This window comes from Lissotriton helveticus, chromosome 12 (genome assembly GCF_964261635.1).
Source record: "Lissotriton helveticus chromosome 12, aLisHel1.1, whole genome shotgun sequence".
In the NCBI taxonomy this organism is placed as follows: domain Eukaryota; kingdom Metazoa; phylum Chordata; class Amphibia; order Caudata; family Salamandridae; genus Lissotriton; species Lissotriton helveticus.
Genome location: NC_136073.1, coordinates 570,556,791 through 570,571,001, shown reverse-complemented (window position 1 = coordinate 570,571,001; position 14,211 = coordinate 570,556,791).

Below are 14,211 nucleotides of genomic sequence, written 5' to 3'. Positions count from 1 at the left end.
CAGCAGAGCATGCCTGTGTCGTAGTTCACAGATTGTTGTTACTGGTCTGCAGAAGTGCCATGCATAGACGTCATTTAGGGGTCACCAGAGGACGCAGCTGCAACCCGTGGCTTGCCCGTTGCGACCCCTGGCACTGCCTGTGAGCCCCCTAGACTCAGAGGTGGCAAAAGCAATTGCAAAAGCTACCTAGGGGTAGCTTGTTGTTATAGACATCAGTTGGATTTTCGTTTTCTGTCACTTTTTTTATTTCACAAATAGGGAATAATATTATTCACTATCAGTGTAATACAATATGGAGTACAATTAACTGGAATATGACCCTATCTGGTAGCTAAGGAAAATAAAACATGCTTTTAAATGTATGTTGTATGCATTCTTGCAAATGATTCGGTCTATCTGAGAGACAGTGTGAATGTGTGTGTATGTGTAAGCATGTGTGAGAGTCAAAATAAAGGTCAAATCATATGTGATGTTACTTTAACTAGCCCTGGAATTTGGTGATTTGACACCCATGGTGCCATGAAGCTAATCTTATTCACCTACACTGTCATATATAATTGTAACAGAAATGACAGTAGCCCATACAGAGGAGTAAGAGAGGGAAATAGGAAGAGAGAGTATAATGATGGGAGGATTTTCACATTGCCTTCTGAATCTGCTTATGGACGTCTGTGATGGAACAATACCTGATTAGAACAAGAACCATTACAAATTCAAGTCATAGGCAGTCCTTTTACTTAATTACCTCAAGTAACAAATCCTCTAACTCAACACTTTCTTCTCTAAACTTGATGCATTTTCCCACGGAAAATATATGAAAACCATGGTTGTTGTTTGTTCTCATGAAAATCCTTATGATGTAGTCCTTACATGAGACTCTTGTGGACTTGCTATAGAGTTCAATAGACATAAATTCAAAATGAGTTCCAGTCTAAAAAATCCAGGGGAAAATTATGATATAGCCAATGTCAATGGTGAAACAGGAGAAACGCATAGTTCAAAAATAAGAATGTGCAGAAACCCCAAAAACATAATAGAAAATAGTGTACATACAGAATGGGGAAAAATATTCAAGGCCTTAAAAATTATAATGATTGTGCAAACGAAGTGAGTAACAAGATAGAGCAAAAAGTAGGATGCAAAAAACTTCCAAAAGAAACACCTACTGCAAGGTACTGGCTCCACGATGATCTGCCAACAACTACAAACATAAGCTGCTTTGGGAAGCGGTGAGACTTTGACCTTACTCTCTTTTTATATGATCTCAACTGCATGGCAGCCGTATCCAAATACCTCTTCCCAAAAGATTGAAGTTTTTTTTTTTTTGGTTTTGGTGTTCACGCCCGCTTTCTTCCAAACCTGAATATCTTTATAGGAAGTTCTCCAATTGCAGTAAGCATTTACTAAACACCGTTTGGACTTGCTATTATTACCTGTAACTCAACAATTGTTAACACCACTATATCGGGTAATCATGACAGCCTAGCAACTGTAGCCAGGCAGGAAGAGTTGAAGGCAGATACCCTAGCTGCAAGGGTCGAATGTAACCTTCTATTGACCAACAAACAGCTCCTTATGGGACCAACTTGATTTTCTTGCCTTCTGAGGTCATGCCCTGGGCTGATACCCTAGGGTGATTAGTCCCCGTCCTCTTAAGGTCAAGAAGGTTTACGTTTCATATTTTCCTTCTCTTCAGAGCAGTTCCTCTTGGTTATTTGTAAAACTCCCAGGGCCTCATGGACAGCACTTTAGGGCAGCACTCACTCTAGCAGAGACAACCAGAAGGGTCTTCTCAGGGTCCAATTGTAACTGGTCAAGTGGTCATTCCAGAAAAAGGCCCTCTTGTAGCTTTTTATGTCCCTATTGCCACACAGGTGGACAGTCAAATGTACTTTGGAGTCCACTTCTCAAATCAAATCAAATCAAATCAAAATAGGCTGTATTCGATTTAAACAAGTAAGTCATAAAAGCAAAGCACATCAAATTATATTTAGACAAATGACTGGTGAGTACTTCATATTCTAAAAGTTGTAATTTAAAAAAAGCAGGGCGACATTGTCTCAAGCCTAGCTCCATTAAAATTTGAAAAATCCATCTTTTTCGTAATAAAATGTAACATTTACAAAAGAACAAAATATGTATAGTGGACTGGGGGTCGATGTGTCATCGCATGGACAGGGACACAAAACTCGAAAGCAGTCATTCATGTTTGGGAACGATGTCAATCTGTAAAAGTTGCCTAGGCGAAAACGGGTCAGCAACATCCATCGTAGTCCACTTCTCCATACTGGGTACACTTAGGAGCAAGCCCTGCACATTAGGTCTCTACACAAGTCACAAACAGCAGGCCTCGTGCTCTTCTGTTCTTTCACCCACCAAGATGTGGACGAGGAGTCACTTTTGTACAATTAACAAGTCAGTGAACGGGGGCGATTTCTGGACACTCCCTAACCAATGGGTACAAAGATCTCTGGAACAATCCATTCCTCTGTTTCAGCATATCCTGTTGTATTACTGTAATCTTTACCGTGGGGGCCCCATTCCTAGGGAATTCCAACATAAGAGAGCCTTTTTACCCCTGAAGGAGAATGAGTGTGAGGGCTCACCTGTGTTTACTGCAGGGGCGGCATGGATGAACACGACGTTAGAGCCCAACTTCCCTCCCTCACCTCCTTAGCCCAACTATGTCAAAACCAAAGGGGGAAGGTGGGGAAGGAGGGAAACAAAACAAGGGAAGAGAGAAGGGGTAGATGTCCGCTGGGTCTTCTGAGAGAGTCTGCTACAATCCTAAAAAGGAAAACATAACGTGAGTGCTAAGTATGGGTAAGGCAGGATATATATATATATTGTCCTTCCTAGTTCCTAAGGGATACCTTAGAAAGGCGATACCAATATGTGCAGGGAAACCACTTCCCAGTGATGATAGGACACCTCTACTGTCTAGAAGGAGGGACACAGGTCAATGGGAAATAGGACTGCGGCAGTAAGCAAGAACACAAAGAAAAGAAAGAAGTTACAGACCTTGGTGAGAATCACCGTAGAAATAGTAAGCCCCAAAAAATTAAACAAACAATAATTCCCATTACTCCTGTATGCAGGGACAAAACCAAAAAATTCATTTCCCCTATCAGGAGGGGACAAGGGACAAAAGACAAAGAAAGCCAAAGAAAAGCAGGGGGCAAAACTATATAATTCGTACTAGCGAAGAGCAACGTTACTTCGCAGTTCTAATAATGCTTTCTTACTTCACAGAGAACTGAGAACAGAAAGACCTCATGAAATATGCAAGAGAACAAGGAACCATTAAATAAGTGCTGTTCCAACATAAATATAAAGTGGAAATGTCCAAGAACAAAGATATTGTGATGCTTTAAAACCCCTTGCCTAATTCTATATTTAGCAGAATCGGGAAGAAAGGGGTTAAGCCCAACTCTGGAGCTACAATGTATCCTGACAACCGTGAGCAGTCTGCAAGCAGCCCCGGAAGAAGCACCCAAGGACCCAGGAAGCAATGGGACACAACAGGAGCCAGCAGCACGAAGAATCACCGAAGACAAGAACCGGAGGACAAGCCTAAGCAACAGGAAAGCAGGGAAATCCGAAAAGCGGTGGGAGGGCTGGTGGGATCTGAGCTGGATCCCGCCAGCATGGATCCCGTGCTTTTATCTTTCAAACGCCGCCCCCAACTGCCGTCAGGGAACGGCGGGCATGGCTCTCAGCTCTGCTCTCAAGCACGGGCACCATCGGGGGTGGTGTTAGCCATGGAGCCTGACAGGACACTCCCCTCAAGACTCCCCCATAACTGGTTTGGGTTTGAACAGATAACAGTGATGGAACAAGCGAAGCAAACAGGGAGCATGAACATTAGGCGCCGGTTCCCACGAACGCTCATCAGGCCCGTAACCCTTCCAGTGAATCAAGTATTGCAACTGATGACGCACCCTATGGGAGTCCACAATATAGGCCACCTCATACTCATGACCATCATCCACCAGCACAGGGGGAAGATGTACAGGAACAACAGTGCCAAGGGTGACAGGCTTCAATAACGACACATGAAAGACTGGATGTAAACACAAAGAGGCAGGCAAATCCAGTTCCAGAGCAACAGGGTTCACCATCTAGAAACAACAAAGGGACCAATAAAGCAGTGCTTAAATGTGTTCGTACGCTTAATCTGGATGTTCTGGGTGGACAACTACACCCTGTCTCCTATAGCATAAGCAGGAGGAGGTCAACGATGTCGATCTGCTCCTTATTTTGTACTTCCTCTTGGCCTCGTCTAAAGATTTTTTAGCGGAAGCATGAATATCCTGGAGACGAGACACCAGTTCATGAACAGCCGGGGTAGTAGAAGGCGTTAAAGGCGAAACTAGACCACAGCGAGGCTGAAACTCATAGGTACAGAAAAAGGGAGAAACCCCAATAGAAACATGTTCACAAATATTATATGCGAACTCCGCAGTCCATAAAACCGAGTCCCAATCCATCTCTCCTTGTAAGAGGTGACACCTCAAGTATTGTTCAATACACTGGTTGACCCTTTTTGTCTAACCTTTGGTCTGGGGTGATAAGCTGTAGAGAGACGTACATCAATCTCCATCATGCTATTCAACACTTTCCAAAAACGGTACACAAATTGGGGGGCTCTGTCTGATACAATGACGGAGGGTAAGTCATGAAGACGTACTATTTGCAGGAGAAACACACAGGCCAGTTCCTTGGATGTAGGCAGTTTTTTCAGGGGTATTGTTGGACTTGGCCCTTTTGGCAGGTTCACCCCTGAACTTTTTGCCTTAAGCTCTGACATAGTGGTAGTGATTTTTGGCCTCTGTGCACTTTAGCACTGTGGCCCAGTGTAAAGTGTGTGCACTCTCTGAGTGCGTGTAGTGAGATTGGCCTTCCCTCCCCTAGGTATGCATTCGGGATATGTGTGTCCATGGTAATTCCTGATATGAGAGGAGTGCAGGGGCAAGTTTAGTATGTGCGAACTTGTGAGAATAAATGCTGCGCAATAATGTGCACAGATTTATTGTGGTTATTTTAGAAATGCCACTTTTAGAAGTTGGCATTTCTGTATGCTGTGTGTCTGCCTGCCTCATGTGAATTGCATGTCTGGCTTGTGATTGACAGGGGCTGGATGGTGTGGTTGGCTCCAGGAGCTTGGATGAGTCTGCCCAGTGGTGAATAGAGAGATCTGCATGTAGATGGGAGAGAGGAGTTGCACCTGGGAACTGAATAGGGCTGTGCCTTCCCTCCACAATGCTGTCTCCGCCCCCTGTGGTGCATCTGAGCACCTATCCCCCACCTGATAAAGGAGAGAGGAGCTGAGCACAACAAAGTGCTCCAAAGCTCCCCCAAACCAGTTGCATCTGGTTTTTCCCCCAGCCCTGTGCTGTGTCACAAAGGGAAAATGTTGAATAAATATAGGGGCTGTGTCCCCATGAAAATGTTCAGTGTTCCTGATGGAGGGGGGCTTGCTGCTGGTGGGGCCCAGGTAGGACCGCCATGGGGGCTGCCTCCCTGCTGGAGGGCCCTGTGTGCTGGCCACTACATTGCCCCCTTGATGCCTTATGGACTGTTTGGGACCCTTTTGCTTGCTTAGGTCCCTTATTTTTGGATGCAGGACTTTGTAATGCCTCCAGCGCCTCGTGTGCGTTTCTGTCCATTTTCCCCCAAGAAGAGGGTGTGGGCTGCGCAGTGTTGTTGCTGCTTTATTTAAAGTGGGTGCCCACCCCGCACTGCACCGCCAGGAAAGGAGAAGCGCCGCACCTCGGGTGCGACGCGGAAGCCAGGCAATTTTTATGCCTGACTGTGGGCGGGGCTCCCGAGTGATAAGCGAAGAGGACGGGAAAACCATGAACATGGCACCAGTAAGCTGGGCTCCCGTATGCCGGTGAGAGCCCTGCCTGCGCCCAGAGAAGCCCCGGGTCCCAGGAGGGGGCCCGGGTGAAGAGTGGAAGCGGCTAATGCCGCGGATGGCAGCGCCGGGCTCCCCTGAGGAGAGGGAAACTCCGCAAGTGCTGCAGACCACCGCCGGAGTCTCCCCAGCGAGGGAGAAGCCCAGAGTCCCCACCCAGAGAGCCGGTGAGTTAAGACCACTAGAGGGGAGGGTAGAGGCCCAGAGTCAGATGCACTCCTTTGCCCCTGACCTTCACAGCTGCGCAGCACTCTGTGCCAGCTGCAACGTTTAGGCCTGCGCAGAATGCTCACCCTTGACTTTCGCTACTTTGGCAGCGTGCTCTGACTCTTGGGACATAGGGCATTTGAGCCCCTTCTTGAGATGGCCAGTTGGCCACGGGGCCTGTTAGAATTGTAGGGTGCCTGGCTCTAATGTGATGTGGTGCTAAGAAATGTAATGTATGTAGTATGATTACCTGTTTTATACCTCTAAATGTAGTTTTATGATTATGAGGTTGTTTTGCATATTATGGTTTATGCTAGTGAGATTATGTGTCACTGTGTGATTTATGCTCCTAATGTGAGTTATGCTTAGGAGGTTAGGGTCTAATGTGTTTAGACTTATGAGAGGATTGCATAATGTGTTTATGCTGGTGAGGTTGGCTCAGAATGTAATTCGCACCTGTTGTGATACTGTGCATAATGTAGTTTATGTTTTAGACTGATGCTAAGTACAGTGATTACCAGTGGTTACTGGTTGTACGTTTATGGTCTGTTTTACTTTTACTAAGTTTACTTTGTGATGGCTCTGACAGTGGCCCAGTGGGTCCTGTCATGTGTAAATAATTCCCTTGTAGATATGACCTTGTGCCGGGTGGCACTATGTATACTATGTGTTTACTATTCGAATGTGTTATGAGAATACAAAGGCTATTTTTTATATAACCTTGTGTGGAGTTTCTTTTGTAGTGTGCCTGGGATGTTGTTGCTGAGTGTGTCCGCAAATGCTTAACACATGGCCACCGGGATGAGCCTGACTGCTCGTGCCAAGCTACCAAGGGGGTGAGCAGGGGTTATCTTTGGCGTGTAACTCTCTTGCCCTGACTAGAGTGATGGTCTCTACCTGGCTTTGGCGCAAGCCTTAGCCAACCCGAGATCCCATTTCTAACAGGAATGAAATGGGACATCTTGGTTAACATGTCAATGAAGACAAATATGACAGTATGCCCTAGCTTAGTAGGAGGCAGTTCTACAATGAAGTCCATAGCCGTGGAATGCCATGCCGTAGGAGGAGTAGGTAGAGGAGTCAAGAGACCAACAGGTACTTGGTGGGTACTTTTGCTTTGAGCACAGATGTAACAACCTTGAACTTACAACCGGGCATCTTGATTCATGGATGGCTACCAGAAATGCCTCTTAAGTAGAGCAAGGTTTGTTTTATGTCCTGGGTGGCCTGCTAAAGCGTGTGTATGACACCAATCCAGTGCCTGTGCTTATAGAGACTGAGTAGGGAGAACTAAGCCGCCTTGAATAAAAATTAAGTTGTTACTTCTGACCCCGTTATGTTTGTTTTTGAGATTCCTGAGTTCGTATGAGTCGTGTGCAAGAGCTACCTCATTCATAAAAGATTCTTCTGAGAAGGTACCCCCAACACACGATCAGGGTTCAAGATACAAGGTGGGGATTGTGTGCCCAGCTCATCTGGGAAGTCATAGCCAAAACTGAATAGGGCATCAGCCTTGCCGTGTTTAGTGCCAGACTGAAACTGAATGACATAGTCAAAGTCACTAAAAAAATGGGTCCATCTCAATTGTCTCATAGATAAGGCCTTAGCTGCCTTCAAGATCGGTGATGACCGTTACGGTGTGCAAGGCTCCAAGCAGCTACTGACGCCATTCTTCGAAGGCTCTCTTTATAGCCAATAGCTCTCTATCCCCCACAGAGTAATTTACTTCAGAAGGTGTTAGCTTATGGGAATAGTATGCCACAGGATGTAGATGTCCTGTCTGTCTGTCTCGCTGAGACAGCAATCCTCCTATAGCAACTTGGGAGGCGTCTGTTTCCAGTAGAAAAGGATGTAAAGTGTCAGGATGCGTTAAAACAGGGACTGTAACAAAGGCCTCTTTTAAACAAATTAAAGCCTTTTCAGCATCTGGAGTACAATGGAACGGCATGCCCTTTTTTAAGAGTTTAGTGATGGGACTGTGAGAGCTGCAAATCCTTGTATAAATCACCTATAAAAATTGGCGAAACCCATGAAGCTCTGCAGTTCTTTTACTGAACAAGGAAAGGGCTATTTTGTGATGGCAGCAACCTTTTGGGGGTACATAGACACCCCTTTTTTGATAAAACAAAGCCTAAGTAGGTGACTTCAGGAACATGAAATTCACACTTGCAGTTTTGCATACAGGTGGTTCTCTCTGAGACGGGTTAGGACACTCTTCACATGTCTGACATGTTCTTCCACCGACGAAGAGTAGATCAGGATATCGTCAATGTAAGCGATAGTGTTTAAGTCCAAGGTCTCCCTTAAAACATCATCAATAAAGAATTGAAAGGTGACGGGGCGTATTACAGCCCAAAGGGCATCACTAAATACTCATACAGCCCAAATTTTGTTCGGAAGGCCGTCTTCAATTCATCTCCATCTTGTACTCGAACCAAGTGATACGCCGCTCTCAGATCTAACTTGGTGAATACAGAGGCCGATTTCACTTGGTCGAGCAGGGTTTGTATCAGAGGCAATGGATACCGATTCTTTATAGTCACGCCGTTAAGAGCTCGATACAACACCTAAGACCCCTTCCTGTTTAGGTATAAAAAAAAGAGGGGAGGATGCTGCATATCGAGAGGGACGAACGAATCCCTTTTGCAGCATGTTATCCAAATATTCCCTCAAATATGTGTTTTCTTTTTCAGTCAAGGCATATATGCGACTACACAGGATTTTGGCACCAGGCACTAAGGGATAGATGTAGGTAAATCTAAATTACCGATTCATAAATACCGAATTTTACCGATTCGGTATTTATGAATCGGTAACTCAGATGTAGATAAAAAATCGGTAATTTTTACCGATTCGGTAAGATTCGGTATTTACCGATTCGGTAAATACCAAATCGGTATTTGCTATTGACTCCTATGGGCCTTGAAGCCCATAGGATTTAATAGCAAATACCGATTCGGTATTTACCGAATCTGTAAAAATACCGAATTGCAAAGGTGGACAGGGTGTCACTTTGACACTCTGTTGCACCCCTGTAACTGGCTTGTGCGCCATGTGGCACACATACATGCCCTTAGGGCATGTCTGTGTGCCACATGGTACAGGTGTACATACACAGATGTGCATGTACACAAGAATTCGTAATTTACCATACAATTGTATTGCATGGTAAATAACGAATCCTAATGGCCCTGTAAAAAGTGCTACCTACATAGGAAAATACAGATTCGGTAATTTTACCGATCGGTAAATTTACCGAATCGGTAAAATTTACCGATTCTGTAATTTTACAGATTCGGTCATTTTACTGAGTTGGTAAAATTACCGATTCGGTAAAATTACCGAATCTGCATGTTTTTCAAAACCCTACATACCAATGTCCAAATACCGGTCGGAAACGGCCGAAAATCGGTATTTTCGGCCGTTCCGACCGGTATTTGGACACCTACATCTGGCCTAAGTCTATATGACAATCATACGACTGATGGGGTGGCAGTGTAGATGCTTTTTCTTTGTCAAACACATGCTTGAACTCCTCATAACAGTCAGGTAATGCAGGTGCTGTACAATCAGTACTACTAGTCACTTGTTGCATTGTTGTAGAAGACTCAAGGCAAAAGTTCATACAATACTCTGAAGCGAAATCAATGATATGGTTTTCCCACTTGATGTCAGGGTTGTGTTTCATGAACCACGGAACACCGAGGATAGCCTGGAACTGTGGTGAGAAAATAATATCAAAACGAATAGTTTCATGGTGTTGCTTTAAGAGTAGCATGTCTCACTCTATGGTGGTATGAGTAATAGGCCCAGACTTCATATGACTTCCGTCAATGGTCGTAACGATGTCTACGGTACTCTTCGGTTTTGTAAACATACGCCTGTTCTCGACCCAGGCTGAATCAATAAAGTTTCCAATGGCACCGGAGTCAAGCATGAGTTGCACGGCAATCCTTTGGTCACCCCAATTGAGCTGAGCAGAGAGAAAAAAGTGTTGTAGAGGATAAGAAGTAGGTCTTAACCCTACCAAGTGGGAGATCGGTAAACCTGTCCCACCTGAGCGATCCGTCGACACCATGCTCAGGCGAATCAGTTTCCCAACTCCATACGTTTTTGGGGTTTGATTCTGAAGTCCCTCAGAAAGCGCCCTGATTTGCCACAGTAAAGACAGAGATTGTTGGTCCGTCGTCTCTGCCTCTCTTCCTGACTCAGGGGCCGCTCAATACTGTCTATTTGCATGGGTTCTGGATCCTCAACGGGCTTCTCCATATCTGGTTTCTTTTCTCTCACAACAAGATACTTGGACTCTGTGCGTCCTTTCTCTCTCTTTCTCTCATGTAAGCGGTGATCCAACTTTACGACCAAATCAATTAAAGCATCACAGGTTTGAGGAGGGTCGACCACTTGTGCCAGCATATCCTTTAACTCATCTCTTTAGCCTTTATAGAAAAGAGCACTATGTTTTGCCTCAGGCCAACCAGCTTCGGCCACTAATCTGTTGAAACAGGAAACGTAAGACATTAAATCCTTAGACCCTTGCTTAAGGTTCAACCATTCAGTGTCCACAGACTGCATGAAGGAATGTCTGTCAAATAAACGTCTTAACTCCTCCTTGAAGGCTCGTAATCATATAATAGAGGATCGTTTCTATCCACCAAGGGAATTGACCACTTGGCGGCTGTTACACCCAAGTACGATAAAACAAAAGCCACCTTGGATTGTTCGGTGGCGAAACAGGAGGCCTTGCACATAAAATGCAATTGACACTGATTGATAAATGTGGCAAACTTGGCTGGATCCCCCGTAAATCATTCTGGGGGCTAAAGGGATAGAAGAAGGTGTAGTGATGTGAAATACTGGAAGACTAGTTCTCGGAGGGAGAGGAGATGAGGTGAAAGAGGTAGCATGAGAGCCTGAAAGCTGATCAGAAGGGGATATAGCCCGAGAGGCTTGTGGTAGGGAATCGTCTCTAAGAGACAGGGCCTGGATTTCTTTCTATAGATTCCCTATCATACCAGCCAGATCTGCTAATGTTATCGAATGTTCCTCCATGACGCCTGGGCAGCATAGTAAACATGGGCTTTGCGTTCTGTGAGGGCTCACCTGTGTTTACTGCAGGGGCATCATGGATGACCACGACCCTAGACCCCAACTTCCCTCAACCACCTCCTTAGCCCAACCATGTCAAAGCCAAAGAGGGAAGGTGGGGCAGGAGGGAAACAAAACAAGGTAAGAGAGAAGGGGTAGACATCCGCTGGGTCTTTTGGGAGTGTCTGCTACAATCCTAAAAAGGAAAACAAAACGTGAGTACTAAGTATGGGCAAGGCATAATATATATATATTGTCCTTCCTAGTTCCTAAGGGATACCTTAGATAGGAGTTGCCATTAGGTGCGAAGAAACCACTTCCCGGGGACGATAGGATACCTCTACTGTCTAGAAGGAGGGACACAGGTCAATAGGCATTAGGACTGCGGCAGTAAGCAAGAAAACCAAGAAAAGAAAGAAGGTACAGACCTTGGTGAGAATCACCTTAGAAATAGTAAGCCAAAAAAAATGAAACAAACAAAAATTCCAGTTACTCCTGTATGCAGGGAAAAACCCAAAAACTAATTTCCCTTATCAGGAGGGGACACAGGACAAAAAACAAAAAAAAGCCTAAAACAAAGTGTGGGGAAAAACTATATAATTAATACTAGCGAAGAGCCACGTTACTTCGCAGTTCTAAAAATGCTTTCTTACTTCACAGAGATCTGAGAACAGAAGGACCTCATGAAATATGCAAGAGAACATGGAACCATCAGATAAGTGCTGTTCCAACATAAACATTATGTGGAAATGTCCAAGAAACAAAGATATTGTGATGCTTTAGAACCCCTTGCTTAATTCTATATTTAGCAGAATCAGGACATCTAAGGGTTAAGCCCAACAAGAACTCTGGAGCTACAATGTATCCTGACAACTGGAAGCAGTCAGTAAGCAGCCCCGGAAGAAACACCCAAGGGCCCGGAAGCATAGGAACACAACAGGAGCCAGCAACACGAAGAATCACCGAAGCCAAGACCGGAGGACAAGCCTAAGGAACAGGTAAGCAGGGAAATACGAAAAGCGGTGGGAGGCCTGGCGGGATCCCAACTGGAACTCGAAGTGCGTTACCAGTCTAGGGGCCCGATGTAGGTAGGCCGTTACCGATCGGTAACGGCCGAAAATACCGATTTAGGGCCCTTACCGATCGGTATACTGGCATCGAGATGTAGGGCTCAAAAAAAAGTACAAATCGGACCCAAAACCCAATCGGAATGATTACCGAATGTAAAAGAATCCGATACGTACATACCGAAAATCGGATACTGTACGAATCGGTAACACACCGAATCGGATGCAAACACCGAATCGGTGCATGTACCGAATCGGTAGTGACACCGAATCGAACATAAGCCGATTCGGTGCATGTACCGAATCGGTAGTGACACCGATTCGGACATAAGCCGAATCGGTCCATGTACCGATTCGGTAGAGACACCGATTCGGACATAAGCCGAATCGGTCCATGTACCGATTCGGTAGAGACACCGAATCGGACAGAAGCCAAATCGGAGAACCTACCAATTCGGTAGAATCACCGATCGGGAAAATCCCCGCTTCGGACAGAAGGGGAGATGTAGGGAGGCACAGAAACACTGATTTTGGCTCAAAATCGGTAGAATCCACTCGGTAATTACCATGGATTACGATCAGGTGGTAACCAACTCCAACCCATAAAAACAGCCCCAAAATGCATTGCAACTTGCAGGATGGCAGCTTTTTATGTCATAGCGAGGCGGCTACGCTACAGCAGCAAGGAGAGAGGGAATGGCAAAGAGAGGAGCAGGTATACAGACAGCGTATCACCCTGGTCATGCTGACAGATGCAGAGATCCTACAGCGGTACAGGCTGGACTCAGAGACCATCACAGACCTCATTAGGGACCTCCAACCCCTGTTGCAGCACCCCACCCCAAGGGCACACGCAATCCCTGTGCAGGTGCAGGTGCTATGCTGCCTACACCTGCTGGCGTCTGGCAGCTATCAAAGTGTAGTCGCTGTGGCAGGAGGGGTGACCCAGAGCAGCCTGTCAAGGTTCTTCCACAAGTTCCTTGATGCCATGATCCAGAGGATGGCCCACTACATTTCCTTCCCTGCAACCCAGGCAGAACTGGTACAGACCAAAGCAGACTTCTACCAGATGGCAAGATTCCCCCACATCATTGGCTGCATAGACGGCACACACATTCCGATTTGCCCACCATCTGACACAAAATACATCTACCGCAATCGGAAGTCCACTCACACCATCAACGTACAGGTGATCTGCAATGCGAAAAGCACCATCACAGACCTGGTAGCAAAATTTCCGGGTAGTACCCACGACTCCTACATTTTCCAACAGAGCGGCATCTATGCACGGCTGATGGCTGGGGAATTTGGAGAAGGATACCTCCTAGGTGAGACACATCATCAGCCCCCCATAACCAAAAACAGCAAAGTGAAATACATGTATGCATGTAAGTAATTTTACCCCTTTTCCTTCTAGGCGACAGTGCATATGCCCTCCGCTCATTCATTCTCACCCCCTACCTCAACCCCTCTACACCCAGCCAAAGGAGGTATAACCGTGCCCACAAAAGCACCAGGAATGTTGTGGAAAGGACATTCGGCATCTGGAAAAGCAGGTTTAGATGCCTGCACAAGAGTGGAGGTGCAAGGCAGTACACCCCCATCACCTGTTGCAAAATCATAGCTGTCTCTGCAATGTTACACAACCTTGCGGTGAAGAAGGGCACTGAGGTGGAGTTGAGTGACTACGAGGACCATGATGACGACGAAGCTGTGCCACTAACACAGCCAGCTGGGGTGTGTACGCCAAATGATGGCAGATATAGACGTGAGGAGATAACAGCAAACTATTTCTGAGTGAGTACAAATGCACAGACAGGTGAATGGTTGTGTTGAATAAGCAATTTTTAATACTGTTGCTACACAGTTACTGCACTGATGTGCAACAAAAAAAAGGTGTAATAGCAATGAAAACAAAAGTCTAGGGTC